General features: G+C 36.7%; 1 protein-coding gene across 1 annotated transcript in view; it reads right to left on the reverse strand.

Moving 5' to 3' along the window:
• The window catches only part of JAM3 (junctional adhesion molecule 3), a 65,618-nt gene that overhangs the window by 33,679 nt on the left and 6,044 nt on the right, over positions 1-25,895 (reverse strand). The window lies entirely within an intron of this gene.

Consider the following 25,895-nt stretch of genomic DNA (forward strand, 5'->3'; position numbering starts at 1 on the left):
TGCTGATTTCAACCTAAAAAGCTTAATGATTCCAGTCATGCCTACGCTACATATTTTTCATGTTAAAATCCACTATGAAAAATGATTTTAGCATTTTCCTATTGGTTTGTTTCCATAACAAAATACACTATCAGGATCCATGAAATAATTTATTTTAATAAATAACTCCATTTTAAAAAGAGGCCAGGGGTAGGAGTTGACTACAAAGGAGTTACATAATGGAGTTGTTGGGGAATGGCACTGTGATGGTAAATATGTGACTCTAAGCATTTGTCAAAATTGTTAGAACTGTACACCACAAAGAGTAAACTTTACTACAGGAAAATTGTTTTAAAAATCAGCCAGGATGTCCAGAGAACCAGGATGGAATGCAGACCATGACAAATGAAACTATCTGTATTACAAATGACATGACCTCACTCAAGTGGGTGGGGGAAAGGATTTGACATAAACAACTTTGGAAAACAGTGTTCTGACTAGAAATGACAAGGCTGACAACAAAAGAATGTTACACAAACATTGAACTCTAGTTGATAAATTTTGTTTCTCAGAGTGGTGTCGGTCAGCAATTCTGAAAATACTTCACATGTAATACAAGGGTGGAACAAATAACTATAAATATATTACAGATAATGACAGCCACGTTTCTCACTGTCAGAGAAAGAAGTTATGAATATGCAAGGGGGAAAGACCAGAATTAACTCTGTAGTGCTGGGTTAAAGCCAGAGATACCAGTATAAACTAACATTTATTTTAATATATATACAAATAGAGAAATAAATATAGACGTGTGTATACACAGGTTAGTATAAATACATACATCTCCTAGTCCTGTCCACCAAGACAGCCTAGAAGCAGTGGATACCTTATTATCAAAGAACATACCTGGTATCTAGGTCTTGTTTCCTAAATACCATTCTCCAGTAAAGGGAACCAGGGGGCTCTGGAGAAATGGCTGATGCTAGAACACGGAAAACACAAGACAAGCCTGGAGCATCTTGTACTGTCAGATAATAAGGAAATGCTAAAAAACAAACAAACAAGAACAAAAATATCAAAGGACCAGGAACCATCTGAAAGAGCTTCCAGTGCCCAAAGCTGGAAGATTTTGAGCAAAAAAAAAAAAAAAAAATAGATTATGATACTCTCAGATTATAATACAAAGAATAAATATCTATGAATCCATACTGATATAAATAAATAATAAGCAAATACATGGGAGATATAGGACAAATTTTCTTTATAGAAGAATTACAATAAATGTAGAAAGAATAATGAAAATAGAAAATCACCATTAGAACAACACAGTAATAATTGCTGTAGGCAAGATCCACTAATGATTGCCAAATTAGTGGGAAAACTTTAAGAAGAAATAGAATATTCAAATAGTCCCATAATATCTGATCCATCAAGTATTAATTGCTTAATAATTACTGTGGTAGTTTTAACAGACATCCACAAATTCTTTGATTCTTCTCCCATCAGGAGGTGAAACTTAATTCCCCTCCCCTTGAGTGTGGGCTAGACTTCTAACAAATAGAAAGGGAAAGGGAAACACAGTAACTTTTCAGTGGAGAAACATGGCAGACACTACCTAAACCTAGTTATCAATGTAGCATTACCAGTCATGTTGACATTATGTACCTTTTGATATAATATGATGAGAAGGGCACTATACCTTGTGGTATCCATCCTCTCCTCCAATCTATAACCCAAATCTAATCATAAGAAAACAGACAAACTCATATTGAGGACATTCTACAAAATACTTAATCATTACTCTTTAAATGTGTGAAAATCATGAGCTATAGCTAATAAAACAACAAAAAAGGCAAAATAGAATAAGAAATACTCAATCCAAAAAGGAGCATAAAAAGAGAAAAAGGGGAACAAAGAACCGATGAGACAAAACAAACAGCAAGAGAAAAGACTTAAACCTAACTATATCAATAATCACATTAAATGTAAATGGTCTAATCCAAAATGAAAGGAAGAGATTGTCAGATTAGATTTTCTTTTAAAAAAGCAAGGCAACTTTAAAAATAAAGACACAAATAGCTTAAAACTAAAAGGATAGAAAAAGACATACTATGTTAACACTAGTCAAAAGGAAAGTGGAGGGGCCAGGCATGGTAACTTACACCTGTAATCCTAGAACTTTGAGAGGCTGAGGTGGGAGGATTGCTTGAGGCCAGGAGTTTGAGATCAGCCTAAGCAAGAGCAAGACCCCATCTCTACAAAAAATTAGCTGGGTGTGCTGGCACATACTTATAGTCCCAGCTACCCAGGAGGCTGAGGCAGGAGAATTGTTTGAGCCCAGGAGTTTGAGGTGGCAGTGAGCTATGCTGATGCCACTGCACTCTAGCTCGGGCTACAGAGCAAGACTCTGTCTCAAAAAAAAAAAAGAGGAAAAAAAGAAAGAAAAGTGGATTAGCTATATTAGTATCAAAGTAAATTTCGGAGCAAAGAATATCACCAGGGATAAAGAAGTTCACTTCATGACAAGGGACATTTCATAAAAATAAATTTAAACGATAAATCTTTAAATAATAAAGGGCCCAATTCACCAAGAGGACAGAAAAATCGCAAATATTTAACACCTAATAATAGAGCTTCAAAATATATTATGCAAAAACTGACAAATTAACTGCAAGGAGAAATAGACAAATCCAGTTTTCTGTTGGTGGTTTCAACACTTCTCTCAATAACTAAGAGGACAAATAGAAAATTAGTAAGAATATAGATTTTTGCCTGTAATCCTAGCACTCTGGGAGGTCAAGGTGGGAGGATCGATTGAGGTCAGGAGTTTGAGATGTGTCTGAGCAAGAGTGAGACTCCTGTCTCTACTAAAAATAGAAAAAATTAGCCAGGCATGGTGGTGAATGCCTATAGTCCCAGCTACTCAGGAGGCTGAGGGAGGATTGCTTGAGTCTCGGAGTTTGAGGTTGCAGTGGGCTATTACGACGCCACTGCACTTTAGCCTGGGCAACAGAGCAAGACTCTGTCTCAAAAATATAAATAGACAGATAGATAGACTGATAGATTGATTGATTTTTTTAAAAATACTATCAATTAACTTGACCTAGTTGACATTTATAGAACACTTCACCCAAAGAAAGCAGAATATACATCGTTCCCAAGTGCACATGGAACATTTACCAAAATAGACCATATTCTAGGCCACAAAACAAATCAAAGTACATTTTAAAAGCATGCAAAGTCTGCTGTCTGACCATATGAAATTTAAATAGAAATCATTAACAGAAGGTATCTAAAAAAAACTCCCTAATATTTGGAAATTAACATATTTTTCAATAACCCACAGATCAAAGAAGAAATGAAATGAAATGAAATGAATGAAAATGAGAACATGACATCAGAATTTAGGGTATGCCACTAAAGTAGTAATCAGGGTGAACTCTCTAGTAATAAAGGCCTATATTAGAAAAGAAAAAAGGTATGAAATCAGTGACCTCTGCTTCTACCTTATGAAATTGGACAAAGAACAAATTATACCTGAAGTAAGCAGAATAAAGGAAATAATAAAGATGAAAGCAGAAATCATGAGATAAAAAAACAGAAAAATAGAAAAAAACAAAATCAAAAGCTGGTTTCTTGAAAAGATAAAAAAATTAATAAACCTAGACTGATCAGGAACAAGAGAGAAAAGACACAAATTAACAATATCAGGAATAAGAGAGGTAACATTACTGCAACTATACAGATACTAAAAGAATAATGAGAAAATACTATAAACAACTTTATGTCTATAAATTTGACAACTTTGATGAAACAAACAAATTCCTTGAAAGACACAACTACCAAAGCTTACTCAAGAAGAAATAAGTAACCTGAATAGCCTTACGTCTATGGGCAAAAAAAGAATTCGTAGTTAAAAGCCTCCCCACAAGGAAAACTCCAGGCCCAGATAGTTTTACTGGTAGATTCTACCTAACATTTAAGGAAGAAAATAATACCAGTTCTAAACAAATTCTTCCAGAAAAGTAAAAAGAAGGAAATATTTCCCCACCATATTCTATGAGGCCAGCATTATCCTGATATCAAAACCAAAGACATTACAAGAAAAGGAAGCCATAGACCAATATCCCTTACGAACATAGATGAAAAATTCCAAACAAAATTTTATCAAGTCAACCATTAAAAAAAACCAAATGAGGTTTATCCCAGGGATGCAAGGTTGGTTTAATATTTGAAAGTCAGTCAATATAATTTATCATTTAAAAAAAACCATATAATATTCTCAATTGATGCAGAAAAAGCACTTGACAAAATCTAATATTCATTCCTGATAAAATTTTTGGAATAGAAGGGAACAACAGAAAAGTAATAGAGAAAAATCAATAAACCAAAAGCTGGTTTAATTAAACCAAAATTCGGAATAGAGGGGATTTCCTAATGTGATAAACAGCATCTACAACCTTATAGCTAAGATTATAATTAATGGAGAAGGACCGAATACGTTTCCCTAAGGTCAGAAATAAGACAAGGATATCTGTTCTCACAATTTCTATACTAGCCACTGCAACTAGTCATGCAAAAGAAATTTTTAAAATCCACATTGGAAAGGAAGAAGTAAAGCTATTTTCTTTCACAGGGGACATAATCTTCTATGTCAGGGATTGGCAAACCACAATCCAAAGACCAAATACAACCTGCTGCCAGGTTTTGTATTGTTGTTGTTTGTTTTGGTAAATAAAATTTTACTAGAACACTGCCACATCCATTCATTAACTTATTGTCTATCTATGGCTGCTTTCACTTAAAAATGGCAGCATTGAGTAACTGTGATAGAGATCTTATGGATGGTAAATAAACACAAGATGCTCAGTCTCACTTGTGACATGCAAATTATTACAAAACCACAGTAAGATACCATTACACACGTCTTAGAATGGCTCAAATTAAAAAGACTGACTATACCAAGTGTTGGTGAGGATGTCAAACACAGATTTCCCATCCACTGCAGGTAGGAATGTAAAATAGTACAACCAATTTGGAAAACTGTTCTTGAAAATCTATTATTTGATGCAGCCATTCTATTCCCAGATATTTATACAAGAGAATGAAATCATATGTTCGTAAAAAGATTAGATCACAAATATTCATAGTAATTTTATTTATAACTAAAAACTGAAAACAACCCAAATGCCCACCAATAGTAAATATTTAAACAAATGGTGGTATCTCCATACTACTACTAAGCAATAAAAAGGAATGAATTGTAGATGCATGTTGTAACATAGATGAATCTCAAAATAATTATGATGAGTGAAAGACTCCAGACAAAAGTGAGTACATACTGTGTGATTCCATTTACATATATGAAATTCTAGGAAATAGGCCAGGCGCAATGGCTCACACCTGCAATCCTAGCACCCTGGGAGGCTGAGGCAGGAAGATTGCTTGAGGCCAGGAGTTTGAGACCAGCCTAAGCAAGAGTGAGACCGCGACTCTACCAAAAATTGGAAAAAATTAGTCAGGCATGGTGGCTCATGCCTGTAGTCCCAGCTACTCAGAAGGCTGAAGAAAGAGGATCACTTGAGCCCAGGAGTTTGAGGTTTCAGCGAGCTATGATGACACCACCATACTCTAACCAGGGTGACAGAGTGAGACGCTGTCTCAAAAACAAAGAAAAAAATTCTAGGAAATCCAAATTAGTATATAGAGATAGAAAACTGATGGGACAGGATGGTTGGGTACAGGGAGGAAGGGAGACAGAGGGAAGGATTAAAGGGGGCACTAGAAAACTCCTAAGGGTAGAGGGTGGAACTGGTAGGAATATTTTGGGAGTGGTAGATAGGTTCACTATCTTGATTGTGAGCATGGTTTCAAGGGTTTACATGCGTATGTCCTAAATTTATCAAACTATACTGTACAATTTAAATATGTCCAGTTTATCATATGTCTATTATACCTCTGTTGTTTTTTAAAAAGTCCAAAAAGGAAAAATTAAACTCTGATGTGTGGCCCATGGGAAATAGTGATCTGGTGAAAAGGGATACAGTAGCTCCGTATCAAAATTCCTCACTCCAAAACTGGGTATAGATGCAGAGGTATCCTAACTGTCTCCTTCTGTTAGAAGCTTAGAATATAAGAATATACCACTAACACAATCCTTGAAGATGATTCTTTGTTCTCACTATACCTTTCCTATGCCAACACTACATGCCTGCACCACACCCAACACACATTCATCTTTTAACTCAGCTATGGAAAGACACCAATGAAAATCAAGGCAATTTCATTTTCTGCTGTTCTGCACAATCCTCAGGAAAAGAAAAGGGTCAGTAAAACCATAATATTAAAAAGGAAGGAACTCAAATTCTTGTCATACCATGCAATGATCCTTCCCAAACATCCCAGCATCAAGTTTCTGGCCCTGTTTTTGAACTTCTGTAGGATGAGATCCTACAATGTACCAAGGAATAAGGAAGGGAAGGGAAAGCCAAAAAATGATTAAAATCACAAGATAAAAGAAAACTGAAGCTTAGAAAAAATGTTCTGTCCCCATTCCAGATAAACAATAAAATGAGAATCTCCACATTCTTTTCAAATAATTCTTGTCAATGAAGAAAGATGCCATTTTTAGCTTCTGTAGATCCATAAATTAGTAAGATACCCACACATCAAATGTCACCCAGTTGTAATGGAAGCCCAATGTGCTCACAACACTCAGACACCTCAGTGATCTGGAGTCTAGCCTGTCCATCCTACCACAACCTCCATAATCACACCAATTACATTTTTAAAACCAAGGAAGACATTTAAAAAAAAAAAAAAGCTTCTGTGTGAAAATTATCCATCTCATATGGCAACATTTTTATTACAGGAAAGCAATTTAAAATGAGCTGTATACTTAGCACAGAGAGGGAAATACAGGTTTCAAGTCAATCTATCTAAACAAAACTACTATATACAAGTGTGTGTGTACATGTACATTACATAAATTATACATGCCTATACAGATATACCTGATCGTGTACCATGACACATACACATTTGCTGTCACCTCCTTGAGTATTTACTGTATGCCAACCACCAAGTGCCTTACTAACACTGCACTTTTACACTCCTCCCAACAATCCTATGAGGCAGGTACTGCAATTACCTCAACTGCTGAAGAGGAAAATGACTCACCGAGAGGCCATGCAGCTACTCAGTGGTACAGGTGGAGGCGAGGAACCCAAGCAGCAACTGCAAAGGACATGCTCTTACTGGTTCTTCCCTGCCCAAATGTAAGACAGCTACCTTCACGCAATCTAAGAGGATGGTAACACAGATAGCTCTGACAGGAAAGGGGAAGGGGAGCACATGAAAGTCCTGTCTCATATGAGGCCTGAAGCCACAGGCTAGTCTTAGGGAGAGTTTCTGTGTGATGGGAGGGGGCTGGAGTGGCCCCCGATTAAATCACCAGCAAGGTCATCAGCAGAGCACGCCAGTCAAGCACACTGCTGGAGAGGGATCACTTGAACCCAACAGCCTACGTCTTTTTCACCTCTGAATCTTCAGTCCCTAGCACAGTAATTGGCACATATTAAGGGGTCATAAATGTTTTGCTGAATGAATTTCAAGAAATGAATATTTCATTGACAGGCAATATAGAGTAGTAACTGACAGTATGGGTTCTGGGATTGGACTGTCTGCGATTGCTATGAGCTCCATCACTTATTATGCTACTTTGGGTGTGCCTCAGTTTTCTCATCTGTGAAATGGTGAAATTAGTGCCTTCCTAATAAGGCAATTGAGATAATAAAATGAGTTATTGTACATAAAGGACTTACAACAATTCCTGGTGTATAGCTAGCACTCAATAAAAACTGGAGGAAAAAGAATAAAGGAGGGGAGTAATATGATCAGATATAAGTTGATAAAAGACAATACTGGTGGTGGATGGAAAAGTCTACCAAAAGAACACTGTATCATTACAAAAGTACAAAGAAGGTTACTATATTTTCTGCATATTTATAAAACCTTCTGATACCATAGCAACAGTATTAACAACAGGAATGCCTTAGCTAAGCTCGCAAAAGAAATTTAAAATGGACATAGGTTTAAATTCCAGATATTCTGACTCACAGCCCAGTGTTCTCTCCACTAGGATGTAGCATCATTACAAAGTCACTTCCTTACTACCACTCTTTGAATAAATATTCTAATCTTTTCTTTGACAAATCAAATGGTTCTACTTATAGTTAAATCACTGTCCCCTTGAAAATACTCAGTGATTCCCAGAGTACACCACTTATTATAGAACTGGGATAAAAATTTACATTTAAATTTGTACTTAAATAATAGTATCATTCCATAAATGATACCACATTAATTTGTCATTACAATTAAGCAATATGTGTGAAGTTCATAACTTAAGTATCACTGTTAAATTGCTCCTGGTGGTTTTTGTTTGAAGACAGATAGGAATAAGGAAGAAATTTCCACAGTGACAGTCTACACTGTCACCCCATGCTGGCTATTTGTAACAGGGGCAGTATCTTCTTGATTTACAAGCAGCAGCACACATCCTGATTGACCACTTACACTGAGCACCGTTGATTCTAAGGAAACAGAAAACGTCACTGTGATTTCAGAAAATTAATTTTAGATTTACTCCATTCATTCTTTTGCTTGATAAATATTTATTTATAAATTAAGCAAAAATTTAATAAGGAAGCAGTACAATATAGTGGGTAAGAACTGACACTCTAGAATGCCTGGGTTTGAATTCTATCGCCACTGCTTCTGAAGTATTTGTGACTTGGGCCTTAATCAATCTCTGTTTTCTCATCCATAAAATGAGGATAATTATAATACTTTCCTCTTAAGGTTGTAATAATTAAATAAGATAGCATACATAAAGTGTTTAGTATAGTAACTGACACATAGAAAGCATTTCATTGATGTTAACCATTACAAAGAACTGCTTTCTAGGTGCTGGGGTTTCAGTGGTGTATAAACCCAAGACTGCCCTCATGGAGCTCACCATCAATTGGGAAAAGGAACTCAGATGCATAAATAAAAGAATGGGAACTCTAAAGTGGTCTTAAACAGAATTAGAGTCAAATTATAGATTCTAAAAATCTGCTATAACCAATTCAATTTTTAGCTCCCCAAGGGATTTTCCTCACCATCTGGGCCATCAATTCGAATGGGTTTGAAAAGCCCTTACAATTTTCCTACATCACACCTCCTCCTCAGCAAGAAAGGCTCTGTGGGTGGAAACTAGCAAGAAAGGCTCCTCCTCAGCAAGAAAGGCTCTGTGGGTGGAAACTTTCTGTGTATGTTACACAGAAAGCAGTCACTCTTCAGAAGACACAAGGGCCCTACAGAACACAAGAGTCACAGAAACTTGTTTGGGTCAGAAAAATGTGATTATTTCATTGTAGACCCAGACAAAGGAACTGATTACTGATTTTTTTTAAAGGGGGCTAAGAGGGATTCACCTTAATGTACTTTTCTAACCAGAAACATAAGTTTGAGAACAATTTATCTAATTAGTTTTAGTGAAACCTTTTCAACTAATAAGGATACATTTCTATCTTTATATAATATCCATCGAGCTAACACCTCAATAAATGATATGTCACGCTCCCACATCATCAGATTTAATTTTCATCAAAGTAGAGGTCGAATATTAAAGACAGAAGCAATATCAAAAAACAGAACACTTTGATTTCTAAGTATATTAGGGTGACATCATTAGCAAATTTCCACTGCGCAAAGCATAAAATGATAAGGTTAGAAAAATAAGTGACTCAAAGGGCAGAAATCTGGAAAGAAATATATAGAGATCAAGTACAGCAGAATTTGATTTACAAATGCAGCACAGATAATTACAAATGACAAATATTGTCTTATCCTCCAACACCACCACCGGAGAGCAAGACAGTCAGAGAAGGATCTAAGTAGACTCCTTGTATATACACTTTCAAATCCCCTTCTAAGCAGTGAGGAGTGGAAGAGAAAAAGAAAGTTAAGAAAATGGAAACAAACTTCAACAAAATCGTTAATATAACTCTGATATCTGTTCCTGGGCCTGTGATTTCCAGACCAAGAGCCACTTGCTTATGGTTTTCCCTAACACCTTCATCTTACATTTGTCTCATCACATTCCTCCCCCATCCAACCTAGCTGCATTTAAATGGAGACTTTCTATAAACTCTGGCTTAACCCAAAGGACTGTCTCTACTGGTGGAGTATGAGTGGGAATGTTAGTGGGAAAGACATCCTGGATGGAGAGCTTGTGGAGCTATCCCTCACAAACAGCAGCAGGTGGAGCTCCACCTTGCAAGCTGGTTCTGAAATCACACTGTTAGGAAGCTCACAGTTATCATAAAAATCAGGCCCAGCAAGACAAAAGATAAAATGTTGCTATTTGGCTAATTCACAGTTCAGTTCACTCTGACAATGTCCTTGTTATGATACAACAAAGGATTTCACTTTGCCACTTGAGCTATCTTGTTAGAGGTAAGGCTAACATAAAAATAAAGCTAACCCAAGTAGAGAATACATATCTGTATATTTGCCTTGGCATTTAAGCCTAAGACTACTGGTTCTAACTTTAGATCAGTAGAAAAAGCAATATCCAGCACAGGTAGAAATAGACTTATTGTCTCTCCCAAATTATTAAAACTAATTTTGCAAATCCCAAATATCTCACATGAACGTTCTAATGGGTTATATTTGGTTTGGGTTATTGTGCTTTTTCCAAAAATTAGCTTTTGTTTCATTAAGAAACCTTTTCAAAACAGAAGATTTCAGTTAATTTGGAATTGCTCTTAGTTTTCCTCTCTAAAGTTGAACTTTTGTGTCCACTCCTTCCCTAAAAAGCAGTCCATCTGCAAACTAAGGTTTCTGCATCCAGGTGGTGTATAAACATGCATGGTGTGCCTGTAGTTTTGAAAAGGAATGGCTAGTCCTTCCCCGGAGGGCAGAGCATGAATCAAACATTTGCACAATGCCCTGTGTGTACAGCAGGCACTCAATAAATACTGACTAGGCCCAGGGGATGGATCTGATGCAGATTTTTAGGGGAACTAAGCAGAAAAGAAGATGTTCCCTGTGTGTGTCATAAAGTTTATAGGTTTTACACAGACTGAAAATGATTAGTCCTCAAATTTTATAAGTACTAAATTTTCTTCAAGAACTCAAGGGCTAGAGTCCTTATTAATGGCATAAACTCAATATGAATCTTATAGTATAAAATGTATATATGCAATAAGAAAATTAAGAATAGACTTTAAATTTAAAAACCTGAAGCTCACTCCTTAAAACTACTTTCCATGATTTATGGGATTTATAAAATAGTACCTTATAATACAAAAATAAATCATGAAAACATTAACCTGAGGTAGACATTATTTGATCAGAAATACAGCAAATATTATTTGGTCAGAAATATAGCAAATATTATTTAAAGTGACACAGTTTTAAAATTATTTTTAATGCTTTGCAATTTGAATTTTCCATTCCCTATAATGTTTCCCTTCTCCATTAGTAGAAAAAAATTGAAAGCTTACTATACAATCAGAATTCAGCCTATTCCTCAAAGCCAGTCCCAATAAGATATAAGAAGAAATATCCCTACAAAAGACTTTAAGCTGTGTCACTAATGCTTCAAAGAGGATCATCAAATGATTAGAGAGGTACTTGATAATTTCACTGTCTACAATGAAATTGTCATTAATGTACCCTGCTCCTGAGTGCATGATGCAGAACAAAGTGACCAGCTGAGACTCAATCTAACAGGTAAAATGTCCCGAAATGTCGAATGTTAACCACAGATATTAAAAACTGTTTCCACAATTTGCTGACTTTCATAATACTTATTTAAGAAATTCCCTCTTAAAAATTGCCTCTAAGTAAAGTTCAAACTATTGGGGGAGGAGGATGGCAAAGGGAAATTAAGGCACACTCACTATTTTCATCCCTTTCTTAACAATGTTTCCCCCTACCCCAAGAAGCTCTGTGGGACATGGGGACTGGGGTGCGGAGAGGACAAGGAAGAAGCTTTTCTACGTTATGTCACAAAGGGACCCCTCAAGGGTAGAGACTATATTCCAATGCTCTTCCACAACTCCTGAGACACACCACTGCACTCTGTCTAGGTAATCCCCACAGTTCTGGAAAGCGCCAAGCACAATGTGGCCATTCAGTAAGTATTTAATGATAATAATAAAACAAGTTAAATATGCTAAATTTGGTGAATTATGAGAAAACACAAACTGAGGAGTCCTTTATTAACTGATGCAGCCTAGGAAAAGAGTAATTCTGGCCAGTATCTACCAAAGGAAAGAAGAACCCAAACGTTCATTACTGAACAACTGAGGACGCCAATATACCAAAGTCAGTTCAAAGCATAGGAGAGCTGGAAATATCAAAATAAAACTATTCTTTGCTTGAAGGAATAAAGACTAGGAGTAGGTAAAATGCAGAACTAGCTACTGGATAACAGAAACGAGACTTCAAAGAGATTGCCTTCCCTTAGGTGGAAGAGCAGGTGATTAGCGTCCCAAATAAATGTCTGCCAAAACAACTGGTCCCTGGATTTGAGAGGAACATTAAAATAGAGGAAATAACATGACATAGCACAACCCTGCTATATACTTACTCTAGAGAATGATGAAGTAAAACAAAAAGCATAAAATCCCTTGCCTTACTGTTTATCTCAGCATACAAAGCCACCATGCCCATCCCCAGACCCAGACCTTCTGGATAGAAGTGAACAGACAAGAGGATGAGCAGGGAACCCAGACCCTGTCCTATTTATACTGAACTTAAAGCCCGCACATAACAAATGCCTTCTAAAGGCCAGACAATGCTAATGGTTGTATTTAAGTCTAGCAAAAAAAAAAAAAAAGATTTACTTACTGTGTTAAATTTAGTAAAGTTTTAGTAATAAGTCTTAGAAAACTGTCAGCATTGGGTCCGTCAAACAAGTGTGACAGGCAAAAAGTTCAATAGAAAGAAAGAAAATAAACCAACATTATTTCCCCACTTGCTAAAATTAGGTTTTGTAACAGAATAGTCAAAATGTATATACAAATACAAATATGGAAAACTCTTGTTTTTTCCATTGGCACAAGAAGACTGTTTTGACTAAGTTTTTTTTTTTATTCTAAGATAAAATATAAAATCAGGCAAATTAAATAATTAAACAGAAACAAAAAAGTCTAGGTTAAAACACTACAGAAGTACTGTTATGACTATGCCACTAACTTGTTACATGACCACATACTAAGCAGGGTCTACTCTTTCACACTCTCAGGAAGAAACTCAATCTATCAAACATCTTAAACATCATGTCTAAGATTAAGATTCAGGTTTCTAGGCCGGGCGCGGTGGCTCACACCTGTAATCCTAGCCCTCTGGGAGGCCCAGGCGGGTGGATCGCTCAAGGTCAGGAGTTCGAGACCAGCCTGAGCGAGACCCCGTCTCTACTAAAAATAGAAATAAAAATTATCTGGACAACTAAAAATATATATAGAAAAAATTAGCTGGGCATGGTGGCGCATACCTGCAGTCCCAGCTACTCGGGAGGCTGAGGCAGGAGGATCGCTTAAGCCCAGGAGTTTGAGGTTGCTGTGAGCTAGGCTGACGCCACGGCACTCACTCTAGCCCAGGCAACAAAGTGAGACTCTGTCTCAAAAAACAAAAAACACACAAACAAACAAAAAAAAAAGATTCAGGTTTCCAAATGCTTGCGTCCCTGACTTGAAACCACTCAGTCGATACATTATGTAACAACCTAACCCAGTTTGCTTCAAATGTTGATGCCCGTACAAATCACAATTTTGTTATTTTTAATGAAAATTCTGATTCGCTACATCTGGACTTGAGCCTGAAACTGTTCATTTTTATAAGCTAGTTGTCTGCAGACCAAACCTGGAGCAGCAAGGCCCTACACTACATTTTCAAAGGACTAACTAGAGTTAAAATTTGGCAGTGCTCCTAGCAGGGAGTGCACTAGGGGTGGTATCTGCTGGAAAGCATTTGGCAACATGGTGGCCCTATTTCTCCCTCCCCCAATTCGGTGATGAAGTCAACCCTTTGTGTTCAGGGAACCTCGGGGCCACTATAACTTCAGCCTACTCAACCTCCCCCCTCTGCTATTATTATCTTAGGCATTTCGCTGCCAAGAGTACAAGGTGAAAAGCCCCACCTGAACATGATTTTGCATGTGGGGGTGGGAGTGGCAGTTGCTTGGAGCTCCACTCAGGACCTGCTGCTACAGCAAGAAAAACAAACTCTAACCCACCAACCACCTCCCCACCAAGTACTACCAAGAGAATCCTCACTCAGAAGTTTCAATATTGTGGGTTGCCTGATCTTGGAACATAGACTAAAGAGGAACAGGGGAGAAGTTAGTGAGCCTGTGGAAGAGGAAGTTACTGACTCTACTTACCTAATGCCAAAGCAACAGGGAGCAGTTAGTGAGCACTGTCCATGGCAGCCATCTCCCAGCCCTGATGCCTGACAAGGTAAACCTGAGCCTCACTTGCCCTAGTCAAGAACAGCGGTGCCTCCAAGAAGCACATTTAATACAGTTATGAGCTCCCTGATAAAAGAATCCATTGTCTGACTTTCAGACATTCACTACCAAGTATATATTTTAATAAATATGTTATGTATAAAGGGACCAGACTGCTGCCTATAATATTTCATTCATTCATGTATTCACTCATTTATTCAACAAATACTCAACACTACTGAGCAGCTAGCAAATACTGTACTAGGGGTTAGGACACAAGTGAACCATTCCTGCTCTCATAGACCCTGCACTCCAAATGTATTCTAATAATACCCACATATAATACATACATGAACAACGTTCTAATTCTACACACACAAGTGTGGTTGCAATAAATACTATAAGAGTATAGGGAACTATGAAAGTATATGATAGGAGATGTGAATCTGAGTCATCAGGAAAAGCTTCCCTCAGGAAGTGACATTTAAGATTGAATCTGATGCATGAGTAGGGTTCAACCACACAAAAAGGTGGCCCAAGAACATGACACATGCAATGGGCAGCATGTGCAATAGCTCTGGGCATGTGTGAGAAGATGAAAGCAAGCCAAAGGAGCTGAACTATAGTGAGCAAGAGGGAATCAGCTAGAAAACCAGAGTTAATAAGCTCAAGACTTTGAGCTTTATATAATACTAATGTCAACAGGTAGCCCCTAAAGAATTTTGAGCAAGGGAATAAAAAACGCAGAATACAAAATCATTTTTAGAGTATAAACTCAATTATTTTTTAAAATGTACAGAAAAATGACTATAAGTAAATATATTTTTTAAATGTTAAATTGTCACATTACCCTAAGACAGTAGGATTATGAATAAATATTTTTCTTTATGTATACTTTCTAAGCTTATCAAAGTTTTACTGCCCATAAATTCTTCTTACAGTTAAAAAAGAAAATCCATGTCCCCAAACACAACCCTGGGGTAGCGCCCATCTTCCCTGGCCTCAGGCAGCCTTTCCATCACCACACACATTTATTTGCACAACATGTCCTTGACCCCAGACTTAATCTGCTAAACACTCTATGTTACTACTCTTCTCTGCCCCTCGCCTCCACCCACTTCCAGAGCTATAGCTCAAATGACCACTTTCAACTGCTCTTCAGTACCAGGCCAATCCACAGGGTCGAGCTGTTAGCTCCATCACATTTCTAATGGAAAACACCACAAAGAATACTAATACCCTCTAAGAATCTTAGCTAGCCAATGCTGTAGCTTAAAACAGTTTACAATGTACCGAAGGAGGAATGGAAAAACAGCAACAAACATAAGCATTGCAGATAATTACTTTAAATGTCTAATTGTCTTGGTTTGCAAACTCCTGAGTTTGGGACTTCAAGCTCCTACATACAGTGAATTTATACATGTTGAGAATCATATTATATAACAACCCAATTATATCTAAGTTCAAAAAGTTCAACAGATTTTTTAAAAAGCACCTTCAAAGCAAAGCATTTGAAGTTTTCAACACTGCAGCAGTTTGGAATTTTCAAAAAATAGATGACTTTGTTACATACCATCAGAGAAAAGATTCTGTTAATCAGACCACACTGAAATCTAGAGACATTCTCAGCAAAGAGCTTGAAAGTACTCCAGAATCCAGATGTTCAGACAACTTTCCCTGACTTTAAAAGCAAAGTGTTTACTTAATGGTTTTAAGCTTTCCCACCTGACATTGTTTCTTTTCTAACAACTAACTTTACCCAACTTTTTCTTGCTTACCTAGTTTTTCTTTTGCGTATCTTCACCTTCATGTGCCCAAGCCAAACCTGAATTTCTATATATTCAAAACGCAGAATATGATAAAGAAACATCACATAGGAAATTAAACAGCCTAACAAAATTTACTAAGTGTTACTTACTATGTGTACAGATTTTGCTTTTGTGTAAAACCATAAATTGTAAAGTATATAAAGTAAGAATAGCAGATACAAGATGGTGCAACATAAACCTAAAGCAGCATGTTGATTTTATTCACTAAAGGAGCATTAGATTTCACAGATATATCCTCTAGTACTCTTCACTAGCATGGAACTCATTAGTTTTCAATATCTCACACATCATATCCAACTTAAACTCACCAGTATGGCTTGTAATGGCAGACTGAGACCTTTCAAGCCATCCATTCCAACTGCTCCTAATAAGTGTTGCTCAAGCATTTGGCAAGCACTGAAGGGCTGAGGAAAGTAGGGGTTCTTTAGGATGTACAGCACAGCTTTGGAGGTAGTGAAATGGAAGCAAGTAGGTAATATATTATTGGTAAATATAAAAAAAGTCTCAATATTTGTTTTGTGTCAAAATTTTAAACATTTGCCACTCCTTTTGGTATGGAATGAAACTCTGAATTAAGTTAAAGGGGAAACGGGGGAATTGGGTTGGGAACATATTAATAAAGTTGGATTCTGGTCCCAGCTCCACCACTTAATATTCTTGTGATCTAAAGCTGGTTATTGAACTTCCCTAGGCCTTAGCTGCCTCTTGTTGAACTACTAACAGCAGTAGTTCTGAAGTGGGGGAGATATTGTCACCTGTGGAGCATCTGGAAATGTCTGCAGTCATTTTGGGTTGTCACAACTGGGATATTGCCACTGGCATTTAGAGACCCGGGATGCTGCCAAACATCCTACAATGCACAAGATTGCCCCTGTAACAAAGAATTATCCAGCCCAAATGTCAACAGTGTCAAGGTTGAGAAACCTTGACTTACTGTATCTTTAGGTTCTAAGATTCTATAACCTATATGTCTATGTGAGTTGAGAGAAGTAAGTATTTGCCTTATGGGTAGAAACTTAACACAAAAGAATTAAGTGACTTGGTTAGATCAGAGTGTAAATCAGTGGCAAAACCTGGGTCTCCTCATCATCAGCCTAGTTACTGAATTAACTACACTTGGCCTCTAAGACAATTCCTTCTTCCCCAGAAGTCCAACATGAACAATTATGCCAGGAGGAAATTTTTAAATATGTATCCAATCTAGCTAAGTCTGCAACAAGGCAGTTCAAGATTTTGCTCTCCAGTGGGTACCCCAAACTTTTAAGCAATGATTAATACTTTCTGACTCTGAAGACTTTCACTAATGCTTTGAAATAAATATGAATATAACCCATGAGAAAGAGCTGGGAGGCCAGAATGTAATGTCTACCATGCTTTGGTTTAATGCCCAAGCATATGGTTTGTTTCAGTATTTCTTGAAAAATATATACTCTTTGGGACTTAAGCAGAGGTACTTTATTTGTTGAGTTACAGGGTGTTTTCCTTTTCTTTCGTATTCTCCCCTACTTTTTCCTAATATGCAAAGACAGATAGATAGATATCTCCTTCATCCTAACACTAATGGCACAATAATCTCAGGACATGAAATTTTTGTTGCTTCATTTCACTAAGAGTGTTTTTAAAAAGGCAATACTAAAACTCTCAGGTAAAAGAGTCTATGGAACATGGAAGCCTATCTATTCAAATGGCATTTTCTTGTCCTGAACTCATCCATTCTTATTAGCTATTTATTTAATAAGCTGTTTATTTTTAATGTAAACTCACTGATTTACACTGGCAGTTCCTTTACTTTAAAATATGCTGGAATTGCCACTAAAATCTCTTATTATTTAAAGTTTGCTAGTTCAGGCATGAAATTTTTCCCCAGGGATAAGAGGTCTAATCTTTACTACAAATATCACTGAACCACTTTTTAAATCCAAGAATGTCAAAGAGAAACTTTTCTTCTTTACTCATGAAACTTAAAACTAGATTTTTGTTTTTTTAGAAAAATTCAGGACAATCTGTACTTTAGATAAAATATTTTTCCAACATAGGAAAAATGAATTTTAAAACTTGCTATATCATCAAAATAAGCCATAAGAGAAGCTTTTATAAGAGAAGGTTCCCCTAAATTAGGAATGTAACCTAAGTTTTGGAAAACCAGAGGGCTAATGTCTCAGAACTCAGAGGGAAGAAAGCAGAGAATGACAATATTTTACATTTGTATAACATTTTATAATTTCCAATACCACTGTCACACACAATTTCATGTGGTTCTTGTAACAATCTTGTAAAGTGGGTATTATAATCCCCTCTCCAGATTAAGAGTATAGGGCTCAGACGTGTCAGGAGACTATTAAAACCTCAAAACTAGAAAGCATCAGATATCAAAGTGGAAACCAGATCTTCTAATTCCAAATAAAATAAAGATTTAAGAAATAATAAAATAAAGATTAAGAAACACACAAACTAGTTCATGGCTTCTTATCTGTCAAGGCTGTAATACGTTTGAACAGAAATCCTTGTCAGCCCCCTCTGAGTTAGCTAGTGAAGTACCTGCCCCCTTCCCAAACTCACCACTAAAGCACAGAAACTCACTCCTTATGCTACACTGTTCTCTTACCAACGAGTATCTGTCTACCTATTATGTCCCACAAGACAGGGTTTCTGTCCTGAAGTCACTGACTATTTAAAAAGTCAAGATTCACACACAGAAATAATATATTTCCATTAAAGATTTAAATTCATGGGTCAATATAACATCAAAGAATATGATTCAAGGAAGACTATGATTGGAATAGTCATAGTGGAGCCTGAAGCCTATCCAATTCTGAGTCCCTCACTAGGAAAACAAATACGAAATTATGAATACAAAATTAGGTACAAAGTGAATATTAAGAATGAGAACAGAAATCACAAAAAAATTATAAATTTTAAAAGCTGGCAACACATATAACACAAAATCTAGAAAAATAACATTATTTTTGTTAATTCCTTGGTCCCTACAAATCTTTCCTACATGTTTTAGGATCTTTGATCACCTCATCATATGCCAGTGATTTTGTAATATTGTCTAGGGAAATAACAGAATAATTAAGACTTTCCTTGAGCATGGTTAATCAAAAGATTTAATATTAATAATTTAGAAAGGTTTCTTTCTACTTCACAATTCATTATTGGTAATATCATGGGAAAATGCAGTATTCATTATTGCAAATCATGCAGGGTTTTAAAGACTTGTTAAATTTGGGAAAACCTCTATTTAAAGTCTCTTTTCACATTTAAGTGGGAAGATTTTGGGGCATTTCAAGTTTTCCTGTAGCGTGACTAACTGTAAATACTATTTGACATGAGAAAACTCATCACCCAGTTTTTCAGCCACATCCTCACTGCTGTGGCATCATACAGGGCATCCCAAAAGTTGCCAATACACAAGGAAAATGGGAAATTATAGCTAAATGTACCTTTATTTACAAAATTTTTCCTGTGTAGTCTCCATACAAAGGAAAAATTTTGTGATGAATATTTTCTAAATAAAGGTACATTTAGCTACAATTTCCCATTTTCCCTATGTAGGGTGACTTTCGGGACACCCTGCAGAGGCACAATAGTGGCATTCACCATGAGCCCTACAACTTCATGCCACAATCCTAAATGAGTCAGACGACACGGCAGAATATTCCTGGAAGCCATTCCAACAATGAGACGACCAGCAATAACCTACACATAGCAGTGGCTGTAGCCCACATAAATGAACCCACTAACCCAAACTGAATATGCTCTCGACCTCCCTCCAGCATAAGGAGAAGCATCACAGAGGGGAGGCAGAGTGGAAGAAGAGAACAGTCTTAACTGACTGTAGCTAAAGCATCTTACTTTTGCAAATTTGAGGACACATTGCTAGCATAAAATCCAGGGCCTTGTAAGGGGTTCTCTTTGCAAGTGAGGGGCCCTAAAGCCTTTATGATGAGCTTCATTTTAAATTTGCCTTTGAATAATTAAGACTGAAATGAATTGTAGCATAGTAATAATGGAAGTAGCAGCAGCAGCAGCAGTTAGTTATCATAAATCTCTACCACTTATTGATGAAAAACAAAACCTAACACTGAGAGCTTACTCCTATGCCAGACACTCTGCTAAGCACTTCACATGAATTATTTAATTTTAATTTTACTGTATTAATTAGTGTTATTTCTGTTACTACTTAGACACTTTGATAGATATATAGTCACTGTTCGCAAAACAACCTACAAAGCTATATATTATTAATACTACTCTTTTATAAATAAAGAAATTGACTTCAACAAGTCATACAACAGAGCTGAGATTCAAACCGTGGTCTAGCTATGCTCCTTCCTAATAAAGAAGAATTCAGAAGAGGAAGCGATCACCTCAGTCTAGAGATCTTTACAGTCTTTACAGAGAAGTATATGAAGCTGGATACTGGGGGGTGAAAGAGAAGGTGGGGCCCTGCATTTGGGGTAGAGGGCCATGAAAACAAAAGAAGAGAAAGGGTAATGCCAGGGTTATTCAGAAGACAGCGATGAAATCATCTACCGAGCCAAAGGCAATGCTACAAATCTTGTGATCCCCCAATAGTAAATGAATCAGCTGAATTCTTAGGACCAATTTTCTCCTTTTTACATAGCTATGATCTTGTAAAAGAAAAGGAAAAAGCAAGATTTCCCTATACTCCAATTCCATCTCCCCAGTTTCTCTATGGAAAGGGTAGATGTGGACATGCAAAGACGTGCCCCATCTCCTTCACTCAGAAAGCCAAATCCAGTGATTTCTCTCTTGAGGTAAGGTGATGTCCACTGGAAACCCAGCATGTCACATTATTATTCTACTATAAATTAGGTATAGAAAAGGACGAGTCATGAGGCTTAAAAATGAAGCCTCTAAGCTCGAGCTAATTTTCTTCCTCAAGGTTTCATTCGAAGAGCTTTAAAAAAAATGTGAGCTAAAAGGTGCTGCTCACACATTAGAATAGAAGCAACTGAAGTTTTAACAGATTTGCTCTGCACATAAGAAATGTACTTGACGAGAAAAGCATAGAAAGTAAAATCCATGAGTTCAAGAGAGAACAAAACACAAAACATACTCCTCAAAAAAGTTACCTGTCTCTGAACTTACTCTAAGGAATAGTTTGCTATCATTTGCAAACAGCATGTGGGATACTAGCCACAGGGTAGTAAGAGGAGAAAATATTGGTTCTGGCTTCAACAAGGTGCACTTCCCTCATCCAGTGTTACAAAACACACTCACACCGCTGTTGCATAAATTAGAGAAAGCAAGGTAGAGTGAGGGAGAAAAAGAGACAGGGAAAGATCTGTCATAAATGGACACCAGAGGTACACAAAAGAGGAATTCCGCAATAATTTCATCTCAGCATTTTGTTGTTTTTCATACGGCTTAACTCTGCCTACCTCCTGGAGCTGTACTAACATGATAAAACACTGTGAAAACCATAGAATTAAGCATCTCTAAAATTACATTGTATACTTGGTTTTTCAGTTTTAATCAAAGTCTCAACTCAGACCTACCTCTAGAGAGTAATTTAAATTGAAAATGTATAGAGAATATGACCAGATGTTTGACACTAACAGTCGTCATTTATAAAATTATCTTAACAGAAAAGACAGGCTTCAATGGAATTAATGGAATAAAGAAAAAACAGAATAAAAAAATAATACTTTTATATGTCAGTCCTCCAAAATAGTATATAAAACTTTTTATGTAAGTGCATAAAGGTGCTTTTTTGGAGGAGAGGGTCCATAGATTTCATCTTTTCCTATAAAGTATTCAAAACATAAGCTACTTCACTGATATTCCCTCAAGATAGAAAACAGTGCCTGGTAAATAAAAAACACTGAGGTACTTGTTCTTCCTGAGCCACTGCTCTAGAGATTCAGAGCTAAGGTTCTAAATTCATTCTTTATGGACCAGTAGACTTACAAGCTAGACCAAATATGGTCAGAGTCAAAACTTCATAATTCAGTCTGCTTAGAAATCAGACTGAATTAAAAATACCAACTAATTAGCTATCCACTCATTCTTCCTAATAAACAAACACAGAACTCTTAAAACACCAGATCTACTAAGGTTGTAGAGATTTAAAAAAAAAAAAACAAAAACCACAAACCACAAACCCTGAGTCTCTGAAAGACAAGCTTTCCCAACCTGTTAGAGTAGAGGAGGGCTTTAAACCAAGTTTACCTGACTCTAAAATACATCTAAGCTTTTAAAAGCAGAAGAGATTTCTATTGACTAGGTTTTCAAAACCTTCAAATGCATTTATAATTAACAAATATGAACTAATTAATCAGCTAAAAATTCTCTTACATACCAATAAAAGCACTTCTTTGGATCTAAAACTCATATAGCTAAAGTGGGTTATCTAATAACAAAGGGAAAGAAATGTGGATATTTGGTGGTAGTGCGAGAGAGGTGGGGTTTAAATTATTTTCAAGTGATTTGGATTAAAACCAATATTATTTCCCCAAGGTCCAAAAAATGAATCACATGCAAAACTGGGAAATGGATCCAGAATGCATAACACCCACGATGCTGTGCTTCCTCCTTCACCCAGAACAGTATCTAAAAGACGGCAAACAATGGAGCCTTCTAGAGATGCAGTGGGTGGTTTTTGTCCTCACAGTACATTGGGCTGAGCCTTTCAGTAAACCAGCATTTCATCCGGTAGAAATCAGAATCTCAGATTTCATCTGGAAGCTCAGGGTTACCTTTGGACTTTGCCTCTGAATGTCTTCACCTGCCTCTGTTACTAGCAGAGTAAGTAGCTGCTGTTTTAGGTGGCTCTCTAGGGTGAATAGCTGTAATTCTCCAAATTTTAAGTTGCTGGATCTCAAATGATAGATGTTTTCTTCTCAAACTGATCCAAGGACAAAGATATAAATTGTAGGACTGGGAGTATCTTTAAAACAACAGAGCCCTGTTCTTAAAGCAACGATTCTTAGCAAGAGGCATACAACCCTTCTCAGGAAGAATATCAGAACACCCCGGGGGTGTATACAATGAAATAACAGCAAATATTTTGAGTTTATTTTATAATTGGAAAAAAAAACCCAAAACATTACCCTCATAATATGAACATTTAAAGAAAAGTATGCTCCTTTGTGTTAATCAAAATGGGGAATAGGTAAAGAAAAGTTAAGATTCATGTTTCCAGAAGTATAGTAGATTAGATACTTCCAAGGGCCTTTGTACTTAACAACTAGTCCTATAAACTATAGTTTTTACTGCATCTCTGGGCTCACAGAAGGTGGAGGAATCTTTAAAAGGACAAACCAAAATAGCTATGGGCTGAAATGAAAAAGCAGTATGATGGGGTGGCTGATGTTACCCATGGGCAAATGGTCATTTTAACACTTCAGTAGGGAGACTGAGCCTGAGATTTTTAATATATGCCAGAGATCCTGAAAGGGCTAGAGTCATGCCAGGAGTGGAGCCCTGGTACGCAGGGGAAGCATGTGCTCTCAAGAAAAAGCCTCCTTGCATTAGGCCTAGATATTCAGAGATTAAGATGAACCAAATATCACCTTCCAAGCAAAGAAACAAACCACCATATCTAAGATTCACAAGAAACAACAAACAATAGATTTAGATCCCCAAGAACTTCAGATATTTGAAATACCAGACGTGGAACATAAAACAGCTGTACATAAAATATTTTTAAAAATCCAAAAAGGAGTGAAACTAAGCAAGCAAAAAGAGACCAGATTATAAAAAGAACCAAGCAAAATGTTAGAAATAAATAACATAATTGGTAGAAAAAGTTAATGCATTGGTTAGATAATACATTAGATACAGTAGAAAGCAGTAGTAGCTGGCTGTAAAACAAAAATGAATAAGAAACCCAAGAGAGAACAAGAGACAAGAACATGAAATTAGATAAAAACGTTAACAGTATTGGAGGACAGAATGACAAAATATGTTTAATCAGAGTTTCAGAAGGAAAAAATTAAGAAAATAGAAGCTAGACAATATTTGAATGGATAATACCTGAGAATTCTCAGGGAAGACAGAAATTCACAGATACACAAAGCACAACATATAACAGGTGGAATAAATGAAAAGAAATTCACCCTATATACCTTGTAGCAACATTTCAGAATGCCAAAAACAAAGAAAGGATCTTTAAAATAAATGGAGAGAAGACAGGAAACCTAGAAAAGACTGAAGATATGAATGACTACAGACTTCACAACAGTAATAATAAAAACCAGAAAGCATATATAGTCCAAGTTCTAAAATAAAATAACTGTCAACCTAAAATTATGTATGCAGGCCAGGGGTAGGGAACCTGCGGCCTTCTGATTTCAAGATTGTTCTTTTTTAAGCACTAAAGGAGGCAATAAAAGCTTCATCTTTCTCTGCTGTACCCTTTTAATAAAAGGATTTGCTCTGTAAAATTTGAATTCAGTCAAAAGGACACATTCATGGATCCAGAAGGCCATAAGTGGCCCCAAGGCCACAGATTCCCCACCCCCTACCTAATAAAGTCCAAATTTCTTAGCCTGGCATTTAAAGTGCTTTATGATCTAGTTACTTGCCAAAGTTCTCTTTGATGGCCAATCTGGCTCCTCAATTTACTAACTGTGACCTTGGGCCAGGTAATTAGCCTGCCTGAGGCTCAGATTCAGTATCTGCAAAATGAATCCTATAAAAGTGACTACTAAGAACAATTAATTATATAAAACTAGATGGTATAGCAAAACAAAACAAAAGACCAATTAAGATAGTTCAGGTACTATGGACTGAATATTTTGTGTCCCCGTGAAACTCATAGGATGAAACCCTAACCCCTGATGTGATGGTATTAAGAGGTGGGGGCCTTTGGAAGATAATTAGGTTTAGATGAGATCACGAGGACGAAGCCCCCTTCATAGGATTAGTGCCCTTATAAGAAGAGACATCAGAGCTCTCTCTCTGTCCAACAAATGAGGACACAGTCATCTGCAAGCCAAAAACAAGACCCTTACCAGGAACCAAATCTGTAGGAACCTTGACCTTGGGCATCCAGGCTCCAAAACTGTGAGAAACAAGTGTCTGTTGTTTAAGCCACCCAGGTTGTGGTATTCTGTCATAGAAGCCCAAGCTCACTCAGACACCAGGTAAAGCAATCAGCACAATGCCTGGCACATAGTTTTCAATACTTGGTGGCTGTTATTATTTATCACTACAATAATAGCTTGCTGGTCGCAAAACACAACATCTGAATTTCCAAGTCTGGGCCTTTGTTCATATTATATCTTCCACTTTTATGGCTATCACCACCCCCATTTCCCCAAATCTGCATTTATGGCAATCAAAAATTATCTCTAAAAGTCCAGCTCCTTCTTGAAATTCTCCTCTACCAGGCCAACCCAGAGTGCTCTCACTTTTAAACACATAAAATACTTACCCTAATGCTGCTCTGTTAGTTAACTACCTAAACTATATGTTCCTCCTGGTAAGGGAAGCATTTTCTTAAATTTCCCGATTTTACCATGGAAAGCTTTGTGGCCATAAAAACAGAAAACTGCCACATAAATATGAATTGGCTGATTAAGTTTTAGTACCTTGATAAAGATGCT

Source organism: Lemur catta, chromosome 7, assembly GCF_020740605.2.
Source record: "Lemur catta isolate mLemCat1 chromosome 7, mLemCat1.pri, whole genome shotgun sequence".
Taxonomy (NCBI): domain Eukaryota; kingdom Metazoa; phylum Chordata; class Mammalia; order Primates; family Lemuridae; genus Lemur; species Lemur catta.